The sequence below is a fragment of the Ranitomeya variabilis genome, chromosome 2 (assembly GCF_051348905.1).
Source record: "Ranitomeya variabilis isolate aRanVar5 chromosome 2, aRanVar5.hap1, whole genome shotgun sequence".
Taxonomy (NCBI): Eukaryota; Metazoa; Chordata; class Amphibia; order Anura; family Dendrobatidae; genus Ranitomeya; species Ranitomeya variabilis.
Genome location: NC_135233.1, coordinates 842,094,256 through 842,119,203, shown reverse-complemented (window position 1 = coordinate 842,119,203; position 24,948 = coordinate 842,094,256). Strand labels below are relative to the sequence as shown.

Genomic DNA, 24,948 nt, shown 5'->3' with positions numbered 1-24,948 from the left:
TCTGCTAGCTATTTAGGTCTTAGGCCAGAGCTGGGCATCTAGCGATAAATAGGAAATGCTACCTGGCTATTTCTAGTTGCGCGGCAGGCTTAGTTCATGGTCAGTATAGTTCCATCTTCCGAGAGCTTGTCCCTCTATAGGCTTGCTATGATCTCTGCCTGCAGAGATCATGACAGAGAGTGTTGTTCACTTGGTTGGCTGTTGTGAAGAAGTTTCTCTTCACCATGGAGATTATTCTGCGGTCATCCACCACTGTTGTCTTCTGTGGGCGCCCAGGTCTTTTTGCATTGATGAGTTCACCAGTGCTTTCTTTCTTTCTCAGGATGCACCAAACTGTTGATTTTGCCACTCCTAATAATGTAGCAATTTCTCGGATGTTTTTTTCTTCTGTTTTCACAGCTTAAGGATGGCTTGTTTCACCTGCATGGAGAGCTCCTTTGACCGCATGTTTACTTCACAGCAAAACCTTCCAAATGCAAGCACCACACCTCAAATCAACTCCAGGCCTTTTATCTGCTTAATTTAGAATGACATAACGAAGGGACTGCCCACACCTGTCCATGAAATAGCCTTGGAGTCAATTGTCCAATTACTTTTGGTCCCTTTAAAAACAGGGTGGCACTTGTTAAGGAGCTGAAACTCCTAAACCCTTCATCCAATTTTAATGTGGATACCCTCAAATGAAAGCTGAAAGTCTGAACTTCAATTGCATCTGAATTGTTTTGCTTAAAATTCATTGTGGTAATGTCTATAACCAAAATTAGAAAAATGTTGTCTCTGTCCAAATATATATAGACCTAACTGTATACTGTATTTATATTTAATTCAGCGCGAGATATGTGAAAAGCCGGTAATTCAATTGCCGGCTTTTCATTTCTCCTTCCCAAACCCAACATGATATGAGACATGGTTTACATACAGTAAACCATCTCATATCCTTTTTTTTTTGTATATTCCACACTACTAATGTTAGTAGTGTGTATGTGCAAAATTTGGGCGCTGTAGCTTGTAAAATAAAGGGTTAAATGGCGGAAAAAATTGGCGTGGGCTCCCGTGCAATTTTCTCCACCAGAGTGGTAAAGCCAGTGACTGAGGGCAGATATTAATAGCCTAGAGAGGGTCCATAGTTATTGGCCCCCCCTGGCTACAAACATCTGCCCCCAGCCACCCCAGAAAAGGCACATCTGGAAGATGCACCTATTCTGGCACTTGGCCACTCTCTTCCCACTCCAGTGTAGCGGTGGGATATGGGGTAATGAAGGGTTAATGTCACCTTGCTATTGTAAGGTGACATTAAGCCAGATTAATAATGGAGAGGCGTCAATTATGACACCTATCCATTATTAATACAATAGTACGAAATGGTTAATAAAACACACACACATTTTTTAAAAGTATTTTAATGAAATAAAGACACAGGTTGTTGTAATATTTTATTATACTGGTAATCCACCTGATGACCCTCGTCCTGTAACAAAGAAAAAATAAAAACTCAACAATATCTCATACCTTCCGTCTCTCAGGTCAAGTCCCACGAAGTAAATCCATCTGAAGGGGTTAAATCATTTTACAGCCAGGAGCTGTGCTAAAGCAGTGCTCGTGGCTGTAAAACCCCTGGGAATGAATGGATTACAGGGGAATGACCTGTAGTTACCTTGAGTTGCAGTGAGGCGCCCTCTGCTGGATGTCCTCATGAACTAGAGCCTGGTAAAAGTTCCCACGCTCGAGTTCATATGAGGACATCCAGCAGAGGGCGCCTCACTGTGACTCAAGGTAACTGCAGGTCACCCTGCTTTCCATTCATTCCACGGAGAAATGAAAAGCCGGCTTTTCTCTATAACACCGCTGCGTATTTCTCGCAAGTCACACTGCTGGTCCGTGTGTAATCCGTATTTTTCTCGCCACCATAGACTTTCATGGGCGATTTTTTTGCGCAATACGGTGACAAACGCAGCATGCTGCGATTTTGTACGGCCGTAGAAGACCGTATAATACGGATCAGTAAAATACGGCTGATAGGAGCTGGGCCATAGAGAATCATTGGGCCGTGTGTTATGCGTATTTTACGGGTGTATTTTCTGTGCTCATACGTCCGTAAAACTCGCCAGTGTGACGCCGGCCTCAGCGTCTGCGGGAATCGCACTGCATTCGGGTGATATGATGAATGAGCATATAATCCCAGCAGCAGCAGGTCCAGGGACCAAGTAGAATTGTGTGGAAATGAAAAAGTGGAAGAATCTGCGTTGCTGGTGGATGGTAATAAATTCAGATAAACACTAAGACAATGTGAGATTTTTTTTATTTAGTCTATGCATTTCAAAGTACCATGCTTCTTCAGGACAGAAAAACCATATAAGGCTAGGTTCACATTTGCGTTGTGCGCCGCAGCGTCGTCGCCGCAACAAAACGCATGCGTCGTGCGGCCCTATCTTTAACATTGGGGCCGCATGGCGCCGCATGTACATGCGTTGTCATGCGTTTTGGTGCGTTGTACGACGCATGCGTTTTCTAATAAAAATGCCAAACATCGTCTAGACTTTGGGGGGCGCATGCGGCGCAAAACGCTGCGTTTTTTGTTCAAAACGCAACTGCGTTTTTGTTTGCGTTGTGCGTTGCGGCGCCGACGCTGCGGCGCACAACGCAAATGTGAACGTAGCCTTACAAATGGCAGGTTACAGCCATATATATTGGGGAGATTAAAACAAAAAAGTGTGTCTACATTCATCTTGGGCATTTCGGTATTGCAAAAAAAGACTAAAGAATAAATAATGGTAATAAAAGGTTAAAAAATGTATCACTGCATATTACTTATAAAAAAAAAGCATTAAAATTGGAAAAATAAAGATATGAATATATGTTTGTGTATTGTGGTTGTTTATTTCATTTAAAATAATTATAATGTGGTGTAGAAATATCAGTGTACATGAAGGACTAGAAATAAAATTATAGTGAATAAACCCGCTCCATCAGGCTCTTCATTTGTATCTATCAACTTGGTTCACTCAATCTCCTCTGTGGCACTTCAACATGTCACTCACACTAATCCTGTTTAAACATGACTTCGTGAGTTGTAGTCCTGTATGTCCACTGATATTTCTACACCACATTATAATTATTTTAAATGAAAAAACAACCACAATACACAATTATACATTTATATCTTTATTTTTCCAATTTTAATGCATTTTATGAGCAATATGCAGTGATACATTTTTTAACCTTTTACTACCGTTATTTCTTCTTTAATCTTTTTTTGTAATATCAAAGTGTCCAAGGTGAACTTTGACACGTCATGTCACTTTCTTTACACTCCACATTTTTTTTTAAATGTCTCCAGTATATTTATATGGCTGTAAACGGTCATTTGTCATATTGTTTGTTTTTCCTGAAGAAGGTACTTTGAAATGCATAGCCAAAATAAAAAAATGCACATTATCTTAGTGTGTACCTGGATTTATTACCATCCACCGGCAGCGCAGATTTTTCCACTTTTTTCTTTCCACACAATTCTATGTGTGTATATACAGCAGTGTTTCAGTGTATCCTATGAGGTACAATATATATACAGCAAGGTCTCAATGTATCCTATGAAGTACAGAATATATACAGCAAGGTCTCAGTGTATCCTATGTAAATTATACACAGCCGTCTTAGTGTATTCTATGTGATGCATGTACAGGAGTCTCAGTGTATCCCCCCAATACCTCTGCATTGGTGTTTTTATTGTTTTCTAGGTCTGCAAACCTATGGGCATATAAATATTACTCCTCAATGACCTGTTTAATAGGGGTTATCTAAAGTTTCAAACTCATACGTAAGGGTTAATTTGCCTATTGCTGGGGGTCTGGCCACTGGAATCCCCACTGAATCTGTGGCATGTGAATGGAGCATTGGTTGATCATGCACACATCCCCTCTATTCACAGTCAGGATCGGTGGGGATTCCAGAGGTCAGACAGCCAACTACAACCCCTGGCAAAAATTATGGAATCACCAGCCTTGGAGGATGTTCATTCAGTTGTTTAATTTTGTAGAAAAAAAGCAGATCACAGACATGGCACAAAACTAAAGTCATTTCAAATGGCAACTTTCTGGCTTTAAGAAACACTAAAAGAAATCAAGAACAAAAAATGTGGTAGTCAGTAATGGTTACTTTTTTGAACCAAGCATAGGGAAAAATTACGGAAACATTCAATTCTGAGGAAAAAATTACCCTGTAAATTTTCATACCCAAAAATAACACCTGCATCAAATTAGATCTGCTCGTTAGTCTTCATATAAAAAGGAGTGATCATACCTTGGAGAGCTGTTGCACCAAGTGGACTGACATGAATCATGGCTCCAACACGAGAGATGTCAATTGAAACAAAGGAGAGGATTATCAAACTCTTAAAAGAGGGTAAATCATCACGGAATGTTGCAAAAGGTGTTGGTTGCTCACAGTCAGCTGTGTCTTAAATCTGGACCAAATACAAACAACATGGGAAGGTTGTTAAAGGCAAACATACTGGTAGACCAAGGAAAACATCAAAGCGTCAAGACCGGAAACTTAAAGCAATATGTCTCCAAAACAGGAAATGCACAACAAAACAAATGAGGAAAGAATGGGTGGAAACTGGAGTCAACTTCTGTGACTGAACTGTTAGAAACCGCCTAAAGGAAATGGGATTTACATACAGAAAAGCTAAACGAAAGCCATCATTAACACCTAAACAGAAAAAAACAAGGTTACAGTGGGCTAAGGAAAAGCAATCGTGGACTGTGGATGACTGGATGAAAGTCAAATTCAGTGATGAATCACGAATCTGCATTGGGCAAGGTGATGCTGGAACTTTTGTTTAGTGCCGTTCCAATAAGATTCATAAAGATGACAGCCTGAAGAGAACATGCAAATTTTCACAGTCATTGATGATATGGGCCTGCATGTTAGGTAAAGGCACTGGGGAGATGGCTGTCATTACATCTTCAATAAATGCACAAGTTTATGTTGATTTTTGGACACTTTTCTTATCCCATCAATTGAAAGGATGTTTGGGGATGTTGAAATCATTTTTCAAGATGATAATGCATCTTGCCATAGAGCAAAAACTGTGAAAACATTCCTTGAGAAAAGACACATGAGGTCAATGTCATGGCCTGCAAATAGTCCGGATCTCAAACCAATTGAAAATTTTTGTTGGAAGTTGAAGAAAATGGTCCATGACAAGGCTCCAATCTGCAAAGCTGATCTGGCAACAGCAATCAGAGAAAGTTGGAGCCAGATTGATGAAGAGTACTGTTTGACACTCATTAAGTCCATGCCTCAGAGACTGTAAGCTGTTATGAAAGCCAGAGGTGGTGCAACAAAGTACTAGTGATGTTGTGGAGTGTTTTTTGTTTGTTTGTTTTTCATGATTCCATAATTTTTTCCTCAGAATTGAGTGATTCCATAATTTTTTCCCTATGCTTGGTTAAAAAATGTAACCATTACTGACTACCACATTTTTTGTTCTTGATTTCGTTTAGTGTTTCATAAAGCCAGAAATTTGCCATTTGAAATGACTTTAGTTTTGCACCATGTCTGTGATCTGATTTTTTTCTACAAAATTAAACAACTGAATGAACATCCTCCAAGGCCGGTGATTCCATACTTTTTGCCAGGGGTTGTACTGGGAAGTTATCGCCTATCCTATACCTATTCCCATAGTGGTAGGGCTTAGGATTAGAATCGGAATGCTGTAGTACAGGGGTGCATAAGTTTTCCCTTTTTGAGGGCCAATTGGTGAATATGCACAATTTTAAAACATTGCAGTTTTAAACAGTAATGCATTAATTTTATGTTACCTTTAAATATTTTCCAACATATTTTAGATATCAATTTGTAAACCCCAGGAGGATGGATGTTATCTGGGTACTTCTGGTTCTACTGTTGGGTCTCTTCAGTATTCAGTTCATGAAACTTCGTCAATCTGCTGCTCTTCTGCCCCCTGGACCAACTCCGCTACCTCTCATTGGAAATCTTTTTACAATCAAATTTCAGCTTCATCATAGGACACTAATGAAGGTACTTGTATATGTCATTGCTTGTAATACTTTTTATCCTATAAGTATCCTTTTTTACTAAATGAAAAAGTAAAGATGACATTAATTTAATCACAATTTTAAAAAATTAGGGCAATTCCCACCTTTAAGGAGGATTTTAAACTTACAGACGGAAAACAATAAATGAATATGCTAGATCTGATAAGGCTGGTGTACTTATTTTTTTTTAATCCATGTCAATATGGCTGTAAAATGCTAATATTAAAATGTGCATTATATGAGTCATTCTAAAAACTGAGAGCACTGACAAATCTATCTCTATCTCTGTCCCACTCAGCCTGATTCACAGCTGCAGCTTGTACTGAGCAATGTGAGAGTTCAGCAGCAGGAAGGAGGGACAATCCAGGTAGTTTAGCAGGGATTGAGTTTAAAAAGTAAATTGCTTTAATTTTTATTTTTAAAAATCAATTGTACAAGCGAAAATATGAATATACTGTATTAAAGGAAGGGGAAGGAGGATAGTTGCTCACCAGAATATGCTAGAGACCATCCATGCCTGGAATTCAGTGGCTGACTACCACGAATAAGCACATGTAGAATCAAAACATTTTTCCGGCACAGGAGTCCTTTTCTTAAAAAATAATTTTCTTTATTCAGACATCTTCATCAGTAAAAAACAGTACATAGGGAGGGACCCCCAACGCCTGAAACTTTTCAGACCCGTTAAAAACGGTCCTTTCTCAAAGGCATACAAACATGCATACAAACATGCATACAACTTTGTGCCTTCTAGATGGTAAAATTGCCCCCTAGAAAATATTAATGCACTGTGCAAATGCACTAGAAAAGTGTCCACATTTTTCACCTAGAAAGTAATAATGTCCCATGTGCACGTTTGATGGCCATTGTACTCTGAGTGCCCCTATAACAAATAAGCTTTTTAAGTACCCACTTAACATCTACTAATGTTCCCTGAGTCCCCAATGTACAACTACTCTATATACATTATGATGGGCAAACTGCTCCCATATATACAGTTTAATACACCCACAGTTCCTCTATACACAATATGATGTTCCCACCACTGCCCTCTACACAGTACGGTGGTTCCACAGCTCCACTATACACAGTGTTGTGGTTCCACAGCTCCACTATACACAGTATGGTGGTTCCACCGCTCCACTACACACAGTACTGCGGCTCCACAGCTCCACTATGCACAGTATGGTGGTCCCAGAGCTTCACTATACACAGTACGGTGGTCCCAGAGCTCCACTATACACAGTATGATGGGCCCACAACTTCACTATACACAGTATGGTGGTTCCACAGCTCCCCAATACACAGTACGGTGGTTCCACAGCTCCACTATTCACAGTATGGTGGTTTCACAGCTCCACTATACACAGTATGGTGGTTCCACCGCTCCACTACACACAGTACTATGGTTCCACAGCTCCACTATGCACAGTATGGTGGTTCCACAGCTCCACTATACACAGTACGGTGGTTTCACAGCTGCACTATCCACAGTATGGTGGTTCCACAGCTCCACTATACACAGTATGGTGGTTCCACAGCTCCACTATACACGGTACGGTGGTTCCACAGCTCCACTATACACAGTACGGTGGTTCCACAGCTCTACTATACACAGTACGGTGGTTCCACAGCTCCACCATACACAGTACAGTGGTTTCACAGCTCCACTATACACAGTCCAGTGGTTCCACAGCTCCACTATACACAGTGCATCGGTTCCACAGCTCGACTATGCACAGTATGGTGGTCCGAGAGCTCCACTATACACAGTATGATGGGCCCACAGCTCCACTACACACAGTACGGCGGTTCCACAGCTCCACTATACACAGTACGATGGTCCCAGAGCTCCACTATACACAGTATGATGGGCCCACAACTTCACTATACACAGTATGGTGGTTCCACAGCTCCCCAATACACAATATGATGTTCCACAGCTCCACTATACACAGTATGGTGGTTTCACAGCTCCACTTTACACAGTACGGTGGTTCCACAGCTTCACTATAAACAGTACGTCGGTTCCACAGCTCCAGTATACACAATATGGTGGTCCCAGAGCTCCACTATACACAGTATGATGGGCCCACAACTTCACTATACACTGTGTGGTGGTTCCACAGCTCCCCAATACACAGTACGATGTTCCACAGCTCCACTATACACAGTATGGTGGTTTCACAGCTCTACTATACACAGTACGGTGGTTCCACATCTCCTCTGATTGTATAATGTCCCCCGCATTAGTCCCCAAACTGTATAATGGTCCCCACATTAGCTCCCAAACTATACAGTATAATGCTCCTCCACATTAGTTCCCAAATTGCATAATGGTCCCAGCATTAGTCCCAAAACTGTACAATGCCCACCACATTAGCCCCAATCTGTATAATGACCCCCCGTACATTAGCTCCCAAACTGTATAATGGCCCCCGAATTAGTCCCCAAACTATATAATGCCCTCCGACATTAGCTTGCAAACTGGATAATGGCCCATGCATTTGCCCCAAGCTGTATAATGGCCCCAGCATTAGTCCCCAAGTTATATAGTGGCTGCTGAAATAGTCCCTAAAATGTATGAGGGCCCCACACAGTTTCGGGATTTCTCATGCTATGTATAAGGTTCCCCCATTGTTTATGATGCCCCCACATCACACCACAAGTTTTAATAAAAAAAAAAATCATATACTCATCTAACTCAGGATCCTGACAAGTCTAGCGGCAAGGCAATGCGCTGCATAGCGCTGATTTCCGCACCAAACATCAGAGTCCCGGCGCAGTGCAATGACGGCAACGCGCCAGGACTCTGACGTCCTCAGCATGCGTTGCTCTGTAGACCTGAGGCATAAAGCGATCTGTGGCCTACAGAACAGAGTGCGGTGGTGCAGAGAGATCTACCACAGGGCTTAACTGTATATGCACGTTATACGTGCAGTGTAGGTCTGAGTGGGAACCCCTGAGCTTGGGGCAGAGTGTAACCGTCCACTACTGTATACTGTGGCTACAGACATCTGATATTACACCAGTCACATATTTCCCTGCATACATCCAATGAGTAGTAGCAGAAGGTAGAAAAAAAATGTGACGTTCCAGCTCCTTAAAATTAGTGATTCTTTATCCATTTAAAAGTTTCTTCATCTTAATAAATCCTTGCACAAACAGGAATGCATACTGGTGAAAAAGAAGAGCTAATGCGACGCATTTTGATCTGATATGATCTTAGTCATTGCATAGCTGTGTGTTGATTGTTCTTTTCTAATGTTCACTGGTGGCCACTCACAAGAGCTATAATGGTCACCTGACTCTCCCGAAAGGTCCTGATCGGGATTTCTCCCTAAGACTACTCAGGTGACATATAATTTAATTGTTAAAAAAACACAGTGATAAATATTTTAACAACACCATTAAAAAAGAAGAACAAAAACAAGAGAATTTTAACAATAATGATGCATTAGCAATAATGATACATTATTTCGTTCTTCCTACTGAGGCCACATGGATATCTGGTTTGTAAATTATAAATCCAGAATGCTTCTCTGGCAAGGAGGCGTCTTTTTATATCCCCTCCCCGCTGAGGACAATCAAGAAGGAATAAATAATAATAAAAACAATAATCTTTCGTACAAGCAAAGGAAAGCCCTTCAAGAATTAAAGGAAATGAAAAAAAACAAGAATCTGCAAAAACCCTAGTCCATGCCCTCATCATCTCTCGCCTTGACTACTGCAACCTCCTGCTCTGTGGCCTCCCCTCTAACACTCTCGCACCCCTCCAATCTATTCTAAACTCTGCTGCCCGACTAATCCACCTCTCCCCCCGCTATTCCCCGGCCTCTCCCCTCTGTCAATCCCTTCACTGGCTCCCCATTGCCCAGAGACTCCACTACAAAACCCTAACCATGACATACAAAGCCATCCACAACCTGTCTCCTCCATACATCTGTGACCTCGTCTCCCGGTACTTACCTACACGCAACCTCCGATCCTCACAAGATCTCCTTCTCTACTCCCCTCTTATCTCCTCTTCCCACAATTGTATACAAGATTTCTCTCGCGTATCACCCCTACTCTGGAACCCTCTACCACAACACATCAGACTCTCGCCTACCATCGAAACCTTCAAAAAGAACCTGAAGACTAGTGTTGAGCATTCCGATACCGCAAGTATCGGGTATCGGCCGATATTTGCGGTATTGGAATTCCGATACCGAGATCCGATACTTTTGTTGTATCGGGAATCGGTATCGGGATCGATATAATGTGTAAAATAAAGAATTAAAATAAAAAATATTGATATACTCACCTCTCCGACGCAGCCTGCACCTTACCGAGGGAACCGGCAGCCTTCTTTGCTTAAAATGCGCGCGTTTACTGCCTTCCGTGACGTCACGGCTTCTGATTGGTCGCGTGCCGCCCATGTGACCGCGACGCGACCAATCACAAGCCGTGACGTAATTTTCAGGTTCTGAATGCCTAATTCTAGGCATTCAGGACCTGAAAATTACGTCACGGCTTGTGATTGGTCGCGTGCCGCCCATGTGACCGCGAAGCGACCAATCACAACAAGCCGTGACGTAATTTTCAGGTTCTGAATGCCTAATTCTAGGCATTCAGGACCTGAAAATTACGTCACGGCTTGTGATTGGTCGCGTGCCGCCCATGTGACCGCGAAGCGACCAATCACAACAAGCTGTGACGTAATTTTCAGGTCCTGAATGCCTAATTCTAGGCATTCAGGACCTGAAAATTACGTCACGGCTTGTGATTGGTCGCGTGCCGCCCATGTGACCGCGACGCGACCAATCACAACAAGCCATGACGTAATTTTCAGGTCCTGAATGCCTAATTCTAGGCATTCAGGACCTGAAAATTACGTCACGGCTTGTGATTGGTCGCATCACGGTCACATGGGCGGCACGCGACCAATCAGAAGCCGTGACGTCACGGAAGGCAGTAAACGCGCGCATTTTAAGCAAAGAAGGCTGCCGGTTCCCTCGGTAAGGTGGAGGCTGCGTCGGAGAGGTGAGTATATCAATATTTTTTATTTTAATTCTTTATTTTACACATTAATATGGATCCCAGGGCCTGAAGGAGAGTTTCCTCTCCTTCAGACCCTAGGAACCATCAGGGATACCGTCCGATACTTGAGTCCCATTGACTTGTATTGGTATCGGGTATCGGTATTGGATTAGATCCGATACTTTGCCGGTATCGGCCGATACTTTCCGATACCGATACTTTCAAGTATCGGACGGTATCGCTCAACACTACTGAAGACCCACCTCTTCCGACAAGCCTATAACCTGCAGTAACCACCGATCAACCAAACCGCCGCATGACCAGCTCTATCCTCACCTACTGTATTCTCACCCATCCCTTGTACATTGTGAGCCTTCGCGGGCAGGGTCCTCTCTCCTCCTGTACCAGTTATGACTTGTATTGTTTAAGACTATTGTACTTGTTTTTATTATGTATAGCCCTCCTCACATGTAAAGCGCCATGGAATAAATGGTGCTATAACAATAAATAATAATAATGATAATAATTAAAAAGAGTGACAAGGGGGGCATGATAGTTATCCTGAACACAAATGATTATAGAGACAAAATTTTGGATGTGCTAAAAGATGAAGAAACTTATGAAAAACTAAGTAGCAATCCCTCAAGAAAATATAATGAAGAAATTAATATCATCATAAATGAGGATTTAACCTTGGGTGTCCTTAATAAAAAAAAACAGGCTGACTATCTGTATGTCCCGCATCCAAAATTACCGATACTGTATGGACTACCCAAAGTACATAAAGGAGATGGACTGCCGGTAATGAGACCGATTGTATCGTGCATGGGATTGATGAATGAGCATCTATGTGAGTGAGTGGACTCAATTCTGCAGCCCCTGGTAGTTAAATTACCTGGATATATTAAAGACTCGAGAGGTTTTAAAAACTTTCTCCAGTAAAATTTGGCAAAAGGACTTCTCGTGGTTATGTGATATCGTTATATACGTGCATACCACATGATTTAGCTATGAAAGCTTTACTTTACATCTGGAGAATTATAGCCAATACACACAGGATCTTATTGACTTTGTATTACAAGTAACTTTCTTTCTGTTGAAACATAATATTTTCTCTTTTGACAATGTGTTGTACAAACAAAAGACAGGTGTTCCTATGGGAGCTAAATACTCCCCATCTTTAGCTAATTTAACCATGACTTATTGGGAACACAAATTTATTTATTCTGCTGGCAATCCATTTGCAGATTGTTTGGTCTGGTATGGCAGATACATTGACGACACCTTAATTATTTGGGGGGGCGATGTGTCTGCCGTACCGGATTTCATCAATTACATTTATACTAATGAGTATGGCATCAGATTTACCTATAAACAGGATAATCATCAAATATCATTTTTGGATTTGGAGCTAATTGGGGTAGTAGATCAGACTATAGTGAATAAAATGCATATTAAACCCTTGAGTGGGAATACTGTCCTACATGCAAAAAGTAGTCACCCCAAGCACACAATGAAATCTATACCGGTAGGGGAATATACAAGGTTAAAGAGAAATTGCAGTAGGGAGGCAGAAAGAAATTAAGAATTTGAGGATTTAAATAGGAAATTAAAAAACATGATTATCCGAATTGGACTTTAAAAAGGACACAAAAAAATATAGTTCTTACCGATATCGGTATTTCTCTGAGCCCATGACGGCACCACGGAGAGAGAGGATCCGCCCACCAAGGACAGGAAACCTAAAGATAAAAAGGCGGTACCTCTCTCTCACATCAGTTGTTTACTAGAGAACGATGGGAGACTTAAGGTACCGTTACACTAAACGACTTACCAACGATCACGACCATCGATACGACCTGGCCGTGATCGTTGGTAAGTCGTTGTGTGGTCGCTGGGGAGCTGTCACACAGACAGCTCTCTCCAGCGACCAACGATCAGGGGAATGACTTTGGCATCGTTGAAACTGTCTTCAACGATGCCGAAGTCCCCCTGCAGCACCCGGGTAACCAGGGTAAACATCGGGTTACTAAGTGCAGGGCCATGCTTAGTAAGAGCTTCCCTGCACTGAATGTGTCAGTGCCGGCAGTAACAGCGGTGATGTCACCGCTGTGCTCTGCTTTACGGCCGGTGCTGACACAGTCAGTGCAGGGAAGCTCTCGGCAGCAGCGCGTGCATTAGCAGCGCTCCTGCCGAAAGCAGTTTTAACCCTGTGGACGGACGGGGGACGTGACAGACATCAGAATGTGAGTATGTACTGTTTTTTTTTTAACTTTTACAATGGTAACCAGGGTAAATATCGGGTTACTAAGCGCGGCCCTGCGCTTAGTAACCCAAAATTTACCCTGGTTACAAGTGAACACATCACTGGATCGGCGTCACCCACGCCGATCCAGTGATGACAGCGGGTGATCAGCGACCAAAAAATGGTCCTGATCATTCCCCAACGACCAACGATCTCTCAGCAGGGGCCTGATCGTTGGTCGCTGTCACACATAACGAGATCGTTAGCGGGATCGTTGCTACGTCACCAAAAGCGTGACGTTGCAACGATATCGTTAACGATATCGTTATGTGTGACTCAGCCTTAAGGAATAGAGTCTTGATTTTAACATTACTTGAAAACTTAACTGAGATACCGCGTGGCCTTATCAGACCAATAGCATAAGGCACTATATTAATGTGCACACCCATAAGTGAAGGGAGGGAATGTGTCACGGCCACTCCTTCTGCTCATACTTACCCGCTGCTGTGGGCGTGCGTCCTCTCCTTCATTCTTCTCCACTCCATAGTTCGACCACACTTAGAATACTGTGCACAGTTCTGGTCTCCGGTGTATAAGAAAGACATAGCTGAACTAGAACGGGTGCAGAGAAGAGCGACCAAGGTTATTAGAGGACTGGGGGGTCTGCAATACCAAGATAGGTTATTACACTTGGGGCTATTTAGTTTGGAAAAAGGAAGACTAAGGGGTGATCTTATTTTAATGTATAAACATATGAGGGGACAGTACAAAGACCTTTCTGATGATCTTTTTAATCATAGACCGGTGACAGGGACAAGGGGGCATCCTCTACGTCTGGAGGAAAGAAGGTTTAAGCATAATAACAGACGCGGATTCTTTACTGTAAGAGCAGTGAGACTATGGAACTCTCTGCCGTATGATGTTGTAATGAGTGATTCATTAATTAAATTTAAGAGGGAACTGGATACCTTTCTGGAAAAGTATAATGTTACAGGGTATATACACTAGATTCCTTGATAAGGCGTTGATCCAGGGAACTAGTCTGATGGCCGTATGTGGAGTCGGGAAGGAATTTTTTTCCCCATGGTGGAGTTACTCTTTGCCACATGGTTTTTTTTTGCCTTCCTCTGGATCAACATGTTAGGGCATGTTAGGTTAGGCTATGGGTTGAACTAGATGGACTTACAGTCTTCCTTCAACCTTAATAACTATGTAACTATGTAACTCCCTGGTTCTTGTCGGGTGCGCGTGCGCAGCGCCCACTCCAGCACTTCCTCTTTCTGATTTGCAGGCGCTCTGTGTCTCCTCTCTGTGATCCTGGAGGACCGTGACCCAGAGGTCCTCCAGCACTCCATGTATATAGGGCGATTCCTTCCTCTGCTCCTTGCCTGTCTGTCATTTGTGCTTCTGTGACTCAGGTCCACCTTTGTCTTTGCACTGCCTGTTTTGAGTCTCCACGCTGTCCAGCCAGTTCAGCTTCTCTCTCTCTCCCAGGCTTCCTTGTCTCCTCATCCAGTCCAGCCCTCCCAGTGTCCTCCCCGTACTCTGTTAGTCTGGTGTCTCTGTCCTGTCCTGCTTCCTTTGTGTCTTCCCCTTCGCAGTGCTCCTTTGGTCTCGCCTGTACCCAGCTCTTACCTAACTGTACCTCATTTTACCCTGCTCTGTCCGTCCTACGCCTAGCTTCTCTATTTTGTACCTCCTACTACCTGTCTCCGGGTTCCAGCTTCTGCGGCAATAGTCTCCCTTGGGTCTGCCCCTAACGCTCCCTGTATAGGGGGTGGTCTACCTGGTCAGCTCACCCTTGGGAGGTTCGTTGTCGTGGATCTGCGGGTCCACCCCAGGTATTCCAAAAGATCTCACAATAGGACTGCACTCAGATGACATCTGAGTGCAGTCTGACTTTTACAGTACAGACAGGCCATGGACCCCGCTGGGACCTCGACTCCAACTCAGAAGGAGTTATTGTTCCTACAGGAAAACCAGTCCAGGATTATGTCCTTTTTGAAGTCCATGGAGTCTCGTCTCTCCGTGCTACAGGCTTCTGATCCCGGTAGTGCTTCACAGCTGGCTACTCTCCAACAGGAGCTAGCTCAACAGTGAGATACTCAAGCCCATATACTTAATTTTATGGCTTCAGTGGATGATCGCCTTCGTGCTCTTCAAGCTTCTGCTCCCGTTTCCCCCTGGCCTCGGTCCCTCACCCACCTCCTTGTCTGGCTAAACCTCCTCACTATAGTGGGGATCCCAAATTGTGTAGAGGGTTTCTAAACCAATGCCAGCTCAACTTTGAGTTACTTCCCTTGCAGTATCCCACTGACCGTGCTAAAGTAGCCTTTGTAATTTCACACCTGGAGGGTGAGGCTTTGGCATGGGTTAATCCTCTCTGGGAGCGGGATGATCCTCTCGTTTCTCAACTTTCCATCGTTCTTGATACTTTCCGCAAGGTATTTGACGAACCGGGTCGTTTGGCCTCAACCACCGAGTCCCTTTTTAACCTCCATCAAGGTACGCTTTCGGTGGGTCAATACCCCATCCGGTTTCGCACTCTTTCATCCGAATTAGGATGGAATAATGAGGCTCTGGTAGGAGCTTTCTGGCGGGGATTTATTCTCGGATCAAGGACGAGTTAGCGGGTCGGAATACTCTGACCTCCCTGGAGGATCTTATTTCTTTGGCGACCCACATCGATTTACGTTTTCAAGAACGTTCTCGGGAAACCGCTAGAGAGAGAAGGTCTCCTTGTCTTCTTCCGGCTATTCCTAGTTCTTCCCGTCCTCGTTCATATTTGACTTCTGCTAGTACTGCTCCAGAACCTATGCAGGTGGATCGCCTAAAACCTGTAGACCAGCGTCGGAAGGAAAGGCTGACCCAAGGTCTTTGCTTCTATTGCGGCAGTGCATCACATCTTTTGCGTTCTTGTCCAGTCAGGCCGGGAAATGCATCCACCTAGGGCAGGTAAGAGAGGTCTCCCTAGGTATCTCTGAACCCTCTCAAACCCTTACTCTTTCTGTTCTTTTGCATTTGGGTAATAAGCGTTTTTCTGATTTCGCCTACATAGATTCTGGGGCTGCTGGGAATTTAATCCATCTCGAGGCTGTTAGGAGATTGCGGATTCCGGTCAGATCCCTGGAGACTCCTCGACAGATTGCGTCGGTCGACGGTCAACCTCTGCGGGAGTCCGTTACCTTGGTTACCGAAGAATTGGAGCTTCAAATTGGAATTCTGCACCGGGAAAAGATCGCCTTCTATGTGCTGCCTTCCTTCTCTCATACTATTTTGCTTGGTCTTCCTTGGTTGAGGATTCATGAGCCTACTCTTGACTGGTGATCAGGTGAAATCCTGCATTGGGGTCTCTTCTGTCAGAAAAACTGTCTTCTTCCGGTTCAGCCAAGAAAACCATCTCGTCTTATTTCTGAGTCCTCAAATTTACCATCCTCGTATCAGGCTTTTTTGGATGTCTTCAATAAGAAAGAAGCAGAGACCTTGCCTCCGCATCGACCACACGACTGCCCAATTGATCTTGTACCAGGCTCTACTCCGCCTCGAGGTCGAATCTACCCGTTGTCTCCTACCGAGACACAAGCCATGTCTGAATATGTTCAGGAGAATCTAGCTAAAGGCTTTATCTGCAAATCTTCCTCTCCAGCAGGCGCAGGTTTTTTCTTCGTTAAGAAGAAGGATGGAACCCTCCGTCCTTGTATAGACTACCGTGGTCTCAACAACCTCACGATCAAGAACAAGTATCCTCTTCCACTCATTCCTGAGTTGTTTGATCGTCTTAGGGGAGCATGTATTTTTACGAAACTGGATCTTCGTGGAGCCTACAACCTCATCCGTATTCGCTCTGGTGACGAATGGAAAACCGCCTTCAACACCCGAGATGGCCACTATGAATATTTAGTCATGCCTTTCGGCCTGTGTAATGCTCCAGCGGTGTTTCAGGAGTTTGTGATTGATGTTTTCCGGGACTTACTCTACTCCAGTGTAGTGGTATATTTGGAAAACATTCTTGTGTTTTCTTCGGATCTAGCTTCCCACAGAAGACACGTCCGCCAAGTTCTGTCTCGACTAAGAGAAAACCATCTTTACGCCAAACTCGAAAAGTGCGTTTTTGAATAAACTTCGCTCCCGTTTCTTGGCTATGTCATTTCTGATTCTGTTTTGCGAATGGACCCGGATAAAGTGTCTGCTGTGCTTAACTGGCCGCGTCTGCAGGGAGTAAAGGCAATTCAATGCTTTCTCGGATTCACAAATTATTATCGGCAGTTTATCCCACATTTTTCCTCTCTGGTCGCCTCAATTTCAGCCTTGACTCGTAAAGGATCTAACCCTCACGTTTGGTCTTCGGAGGCTGAAGATGCTTTTCGCTCTCTATAACAAGCCTTTGCCTCGGCACCAGTACTCCGTTGACCTGAGATCAATAAGCCCTTCATTTTAGAAGTAGATGTGCAGCGCCCCCACTGCCGCAGGGCCGAGGGGTACCCGGTACCGGGCCTCTGAGTCTCTGTTCTGGGGTTGTCACGGTGGCTAGGCCCGGTCCGTGACCCTGCTGAGGGGCGCCCAAATAATAGGGTGTAGATGATGGTGGTAGTGCGGTGCAGTGCCGGTCACAGTAAATAACGAGGACACCAGGTTGCAGTCTCTTTACCTCTTTACTGAAGGCTTCAGGGTCCTCAGTCCGGAATACGGTTAACCAGGCTGCGCAAGTCCGGCCGGTCCGATGGCACATCCAGAGCTCCCTTTGCAGGTGGAAATCTGTGCCTACCTTCTAGCGCTTGTGTGTTGTGGTCCTCCCCTGCTGTGCTTACGGGATAGTCCCCACAACTGTTGTGTCTGTTTCTCGTGTTCCCTCACAACTAGATTCTGATGTTCTTCTTCGTCCCCCAGATGATATGGCTAGGACGCACCCGTATGACGAGTAGGCTCGGAGCTCTTCCTGGACCCTAGTGTCGCCCTTCTCCTAGTGTGCCCCCCATGTCTTCATAGGTGATTGGTGTGAGACAGCCCGCCTATAGCTGACTGTCCTGCCGTAGGTTTGAAGTATTGCTTGGAGCCTGATACTTCCTCGGCGTTCCGGCCACCGGCTACGCGCCTCAGTAGGATGTTGCCTCGTTCTTACAGCATGACTCCCACTGGTATTTCTCCTTGTTGCGTTGATCTCGTTTCTCACTCAGCACAATATACCTCGCTTCTTGTCCTTTCTTAGGGTACCGCCGCGATCAGGTGCAGGCGCGGTCCCGTAACGTTCTCTCTGTTTGCTAGGCCTCTGTCAGGATCCCACCTCTGACAGGGACCCCTCTGAATCTTCCCCTACAACACCCTCTGCCACAAGGTGTTGCCTGGTTCCAACCCAGTCAGCTTTCTGAACTAACTTCCTATCCAACCCCCAGTTTTACCAGACTGTGAGGAGTGGCCTAATGCATAGTGCCCTTAGCTCCCCCTGGAGGCCAGACTGTGAAATGTATTGGTGTCTGTGATACCTGGTCAGATGAACTCCTTCAGTGCCATCAGACGTACCATAGCCCCCTATAGCGGCGGAGCACCAGTACTGCAACGACCAGGACTCTGGGGCGCTGCACTGGCCTCTGCCATCGGCGCCGGCTCAGTACTTTCCCAGAGATCTTCTTCCGGACAACTGGCTACCTGTGGTTTCTTTTCCAAGATCTTCTCCGTCTCTGAAAGAAATTACACCATTGTCGACAAGGAACTATTGGCCATCAAGTTGGCGTTGGAGGAGTGGCGGTATCTGTTAGGAGGAGCTGTTCATCCTTTCAAGTTCTATACTGACCACAAGAATCTGGAGTATATCCACTCAGCGCAAAGACTTAACCCCCGACAAGCCAGATGGTCGTTATTCTTTGCCCGCTTTGACTTTGAATTACATTTCCATCCCGGCGACAAGAACCTCAAGGCTGATGCTTTATCCAGATCTTTTCTCGCATCTGATGTGGAAGAGGAGCCTTCACACATCGTGGATCCAAGCAAAATAATTCTTGTGGCTCCGGTTAGCATGTCTTCCTTGCCCCCTGGTAAGACCTTTGTCCAGGAGAACGAGAGGACTCAAATTCTTCGTTGGGGTCATGCCTCTAAACTGGCAGGCCATGTGGGATATAAGAAGACACTTGCTCTCATTTCGCGCCACTATTGGTGGCCATCTCTTCTTCTGGATGTCCAAGGTTTTGTCGCTGCATGTCCTTCGTGTGCAAGGAAAAAGGTTCCTAGACGTCTGCCCTCCAGTCTCCTGCATCCGCTTCCAGTTCCTTCGGCTCCATGGCAACATATTGCAATGGATTTCATTACCGATTTACCCCGGTCTTCTGGTCATACAGTCATATTTGTGGTCATAGATCGATTTTCCAAGATGGCTCATTTCGTTCCTTTGCCAGGCTTACCTTCTGCTCCAGAATTGGCAAGAATCTTCATTACTCATATCTTCCGGATTCACGGTTTCCCGCTACACATTGTCTCCGATAGAGGAGTCCAGTTCACCTCTCGATTTTGGCGGGCTCTTTCCAAACTAATGAACGTTACTCTAGATTTCTCTACAGCTTACCATCCACAGACCAATGGACAAGCAGAGCACACAAACCAAATTCTAATGACTTATCTTCGTCATTTTTCCAACGGTCATCAAAGTGACTGGTCTGATTTGCTTCCATGGGCCGAGTTCGCATACAATAACCATATCAATGTTTCTTCTTCCAAGTCTCCCTTCTTTATCATCTACGGGCAACATCCTGGTATTCCTCTGCCGGTACTTCCTGTCTCAGGTGTGCCGGCGGCCGATCTTCTGTCCGAGGAGTTCTCCAGGGTCTGGCAGGAGACCAAAATCACGTTAGGATAGGCACAGGCCAGGACTAAGAGATATGCTGATAAGAGACGCCTGGATACTCCGTTATTTCAGCCTGGTGATAAGGGGTGGTTGTCTTCCAAGTTTATTCGTCACAAAATCCCCTCGTATAAACTGGGTCTATGCTACATAGGACCTTTCGAGGTTTTGTCACATATCAATGATGTTGCCTACAAATTGAAATTGCCTACCTCACTTCGCATTCCCAACTCTTTTCATGTCTCCCTTCTAAAATCTGTCGTTTTCAATCAGTTCCATGTTTCTCCTGCTCAAACTCCTTTACCTGTCTCCGACCCAAATGTCTTTGAGGTTAAGGACATTCTTGCCATGAAAAAGTCTCGAGGTAAAACTCTCTTTTTGGTTGATTGGAAGGGTTTTGGCCCCGAACAGAGGTCTTGGGAGCCCCGTGAGAACATACAAGCTCCTCAGATTTTATCCAGGTTTCTGTCTGGTCTTAGAAAGGAGGGGAGTAAGGGGAGGGGTACTGTCACGGCCACTCCTTCTGCTCATACTTACCCACTGCGGCGCGTTCCTCCTGCGGGCGCGCGTCCTCTCCTTCATTCTTCTCCACTCCCTGGTTCTCGTCAGTTGCGCCGTCGCACCGCGCACTCCCGCACTTCCTCTTTCTGATTTGCAGGCGCTCTGTGTCTCCTCTCTGTGATCCTGGAGGACCGTGACCCATAGGTCCTCCAGCACTCCATGTATATAGGGCGATTCCTTCCTCTGCTCCTTGCCTGTCTGTCATTTGGGCTTCTGTGACTCAGGTCCACCTTTGTCTTTGCACTGCCTGTTTTGAGTCTCCACTCTGTCCAGCCAGTTCAGCTTCTCTGTCTCTTCCAGGCTTCCTTGTCTCCTCATCCAGTCCGGCCCTCCCAGTGTCCTCCCCGTACCCTGTTAGTCTGGTGTCTCTGTCTTTTCCTGCTTCCTTTGTGTCTTCCCCTTCGCAGTGCTCCTTTGGTCTCGCCTGTACCCAGCTCTTACCTAACTGTACCTCATTTTACCCCGCTCTGTCCGTCCTATGCCTAGCTTCTCTATTTTGTACCTCCTACTACCTGTCTCCGGGTTCCAGCTTCTGCGGCAATAGTCTCCCTTGGGTCTGCCCCTAACGCTCCCTGTATAGGGGGTGGTCTACCTGGTCAGCTCACCCTTGGGAGGTTCGTTGTCGTGGATCTGCGGGTCCACCCCAGGTATTCCAAAAGATCTCACAATAGGACTGCACTCGGATGACATCTGAGTGCAGTCTGATTTTTACAGAATGTATGGGTGCCGTCATGGGCTCAGAGAAATACCGTTATCGGTAAGAACTATATTTTTCTCTGACGCCCATGACGGCACCACGGAGAGAATTGCAGAGATTGTACATTAGGGAGGGACCACCGCTTCCAGAACCCTTTTACCAAAGGTAAGGTCCAAAGAGGAAATAAGGTCCAATCTATAGTGCTTATAGAATGTGGATGGTGAAGACCAGGTAGCAGCTCTACATATCTGATCAATTGAAACTCCGGCCTTCTCCGCCCAAGAGGTCATCTTGTTGAGTGCACCTTGATATTTCCCAGGACGGGTACCCCAATTGATGAGTATGACAGGTTGATGGCATCCGTGACCCATCTTGCCAGAGTGCCCTTGGAGGCTTTCTTCCCCTTCCGGGGACCCTGAAAGCACACAAAAAGAGAGCCATCCTCCCTACTCTCTCTGGTGGCTTCTATGTAATGCATCAGGCATCTCCTAACATCCAATGTATGTAAGGACTCTTCCTCCTTTTTTTTAGGGTTAGGACAAAAAGGAGGGAAGAGATATCTCTTGTGTCCTATGGAATCGGGATGCTACTTTTGGGAGATACGCCAGATCAGTTTTTAGAACGACCCTATCATTCAGAAATTGAGTGAAAGGGGGGTTAGCGGATAGAGCCGGTATGTCATTAACTCTACGTGCAGAGGTGAGAGCGACAAGCAGGGAAGTTTTAAGGGATAAGATTTTTAATGGGACATCCGCTAAGGGTTCAAAGGGAGGTTTAGTCAATGCTTTAAGGACCAAATTTAAATCCCACTGAGGGGCAATTTTTACAGGGAGAGGTCTTGATCTACCGGCTGCTTTGATGAACCTGGAAATCCACCGATTCCCCGCCAAATCATAGTTGAATAAAGCACCTAAAGCTGCTACACGGACTTTCAGGGTACTTGTGGCCAGACCAATCTCTAATCCATTTTGCAGGAATTCTAGTATGGCTTTAAGAGGGACACCCTCCTCTATTTTGGCGCCTGAGGATGGAATTTTTTCCATATTTTCCCGTATTGTTTGGTTGTAACGGGTTTCCTACTTTGTAGTAGTGTAGATACCAGCCCGGGAGAAAACCCTCTGTTTCCTAATAGCTCCCTTTCAAATGCCAGGCTGTCAAGTGTAAACTTGCAACCTGCAGATAATGAACTGGGCCCTGGGAGAGGAGGTTTGGAAGGTCCGGTAGTACCCATGGGTCGGAGATGGACATTCTCATCATCCAAGAAAACCAAGGCCTCCTCGGCCAGAACGGGGCTATTAAGACTACGTGAGCACCGTCCTCCCGAATCTTCCTCAGCACTGCCGGAATCAGAGCAATTGGGGGAAAGGCATATGCTAGTTGGTGATGCCAGGGAATCAGGAACGCATCTAGTGAAACAGGGCTCTCCAATGGCGTTATTGAGCAAAAGGTGTCCACTTTTTTGTTCAGATTGTTAGCAAAAATGTCTATGTTTGGAACCCCCCATTTTTCTGAGATCTGGGTGAACACTGATTGATGTAACTCCCATTCCCCTTGCTTCAGGCGGGAACAACTCAGGAAATCCACTTTGTAGTTGTCCACCCCCTTTATATGAAGGCCTGATAAAGATTGAAGGTTGCCCTCGGCTATATGGAAGATCGATTTGGTTACCTCCATCAGACTCTGTGAACGGGTACCCCCTTGGTGATTTAGATACGCTATCACTACTCTGTTGTCCCACATAATTCTGACATGGTGGGACTGAAGGGGACCCAGGAACTCCAATAGTGCAAACTTGACTGCCAGCAGTTCCTTCATGTTGGAGGATACTTTTTTCGATATTGTGGCCAAGCTCCCTGAGCTAACAGGTCATTCAGGTGTGCCCCCCACCTGCTGGGGCTCGCGTCTGTTGTTACTATTTCTGAGACCAGAGTTACCCACGGGACTTCTCGAGAAAGATTGTTTTGCGATGTCCACCAATCTAGTGACAGAATCGTGTTTGGAGATAAACTGAACCGACTTTCTAAATTCCCTTTTAGAGAGACTTCTTCTGACAAAATTTGCCATTGAAGGTCCCTTGAATGTAGTTGAGCCCATTGGACTGCAGGAGTCTGTAGGTCTTACATCAAGGACAGGAAACCAACTGATGCGGGAGAGAGGTACCGCCTTTTTATCTGTAGGTTTCCTGTCCTTGGTGGGCGGATCCCCTCTCTCCGTGGTGACGTCATGGGCATCAGAGAAAATAGTGGATAATAAATTAAGAGAGAACCTTTTGGTGCCAGATAAAGTAAATAAACGGGAAAAAGAAAAGAGAAAAAAAAAAACCATACATATGTTTTCAATTTATTTCCCAGTTTAAAGATATAAAAAACATAGTTCAAAAGAGATTGCCCATATTATATGAGGATGATGCGCTCTCAAAGATATTAAAAGATGGTATAAATGTGGTGGCTAGAAGAGCGCCAACCATTGGGAGCATGATATACCCATGTTTATTTGCATCCAAGCCCATATCAAAAACGTGGCTGGAATGTAAGGGATTTTTTAAATGTGGCATTTCTGCTTGCAGCACTTGTTTATCTGCCAAGAATAGTAAAACCTTTAAAAATGCGGATGAATCAAAAACTTATTATATCAAAGAGTTTATTAATTGCCATACCAAAAATGTAGTGTATAAGATTGATTGTACAGTATGCCATGTCTCATATATAGGATGCACAACAAGAAAATTAAAAACTAGAGCATCGGAACATTTAAGAGACATAGGCATTAGTAATGCAACTAGTAGCAATGTCTCGGCGGTAGCCAAACACTTTTCTACACATCATGAAGGTGATATCTCCTCGATGTCAATTCAAGGCATAGAGCAGGTAAAAACTCCTCAGCGGGGAGGAGATATAAAAAGACGCCTCCTTGCCAGAGAAGGATTCTGGATTTATAATTTACAAACCAGATATCCATGTAGCCTCAATAGGAAAAACGAAATAATGTATCATTATTGCTAATGCATCATTATTGTTAAAGCTCTCTTGTTTTTGTTCTTCTTTTTTAATGGTGTTATGAAAATATTTATCACTGTGTTTTTTTAACAGTTGGATTATATGTCACCTGAGTAGTCTTAGGGAGAAATCCCGATCAGGACCTTTCGGGAGAGTCAGGTGACCATTATAGCTCTTGTGAGTGGCCTGTGAACATTAGAAAAGAACAATCAACACACAGCTATGCAATGACTAAGATCGTATCAGATCGAAACGCGTCGCATTAAATCTTCTTTTTCACCAGTATGCATTCCTGTTTGTGCAAGGATTTATTAAGATGAAGAAACTTTTAAATGGACAAATAAAGAATCACAAATTTTAAGGAGCTGGAACATTTTTTTTTCTCTACCTTCTGCTACTACTCGTCCTGGTCATAAATGGAGTTCCGTGCACCTGTGGTGATCGGAGAGCTGGTTGTGGCTCTTGTAGCCCTTTATTTATTTGATTGCATACAACATCCAATGTCTGTTCACACAGCATATTATATCCCTGATATATGC

At 44.6% G+C, this 24,948-nt stretch overlaps 1 long non-coding RNA gene across 1 annotated transcript in view; it reads left to right on the top strand.

Annotated features, from left to right (window-relative positions):
* The window catches only part of LOC143809965 (uncharacterized), a 45,299-nt gene extending 20,559 nt beyond the window's left edge, over positions 1 to 24,740 (top strand). The window contains exons 2-3 of the long non-coding RNA XR_013222561.1: positions 5,850 to 6,042; positions 24,503 to 24,740. This is a non-coding gene — a long non-coding RNA (uncharacterized LOC143809965). The remainder of the gene's footprint in view (positions 1 to 5,849; positions 6,043 to 24,502) is intronic.
* Positions 24,741 to 24,948: the final 208 nt, after the last annotated feature.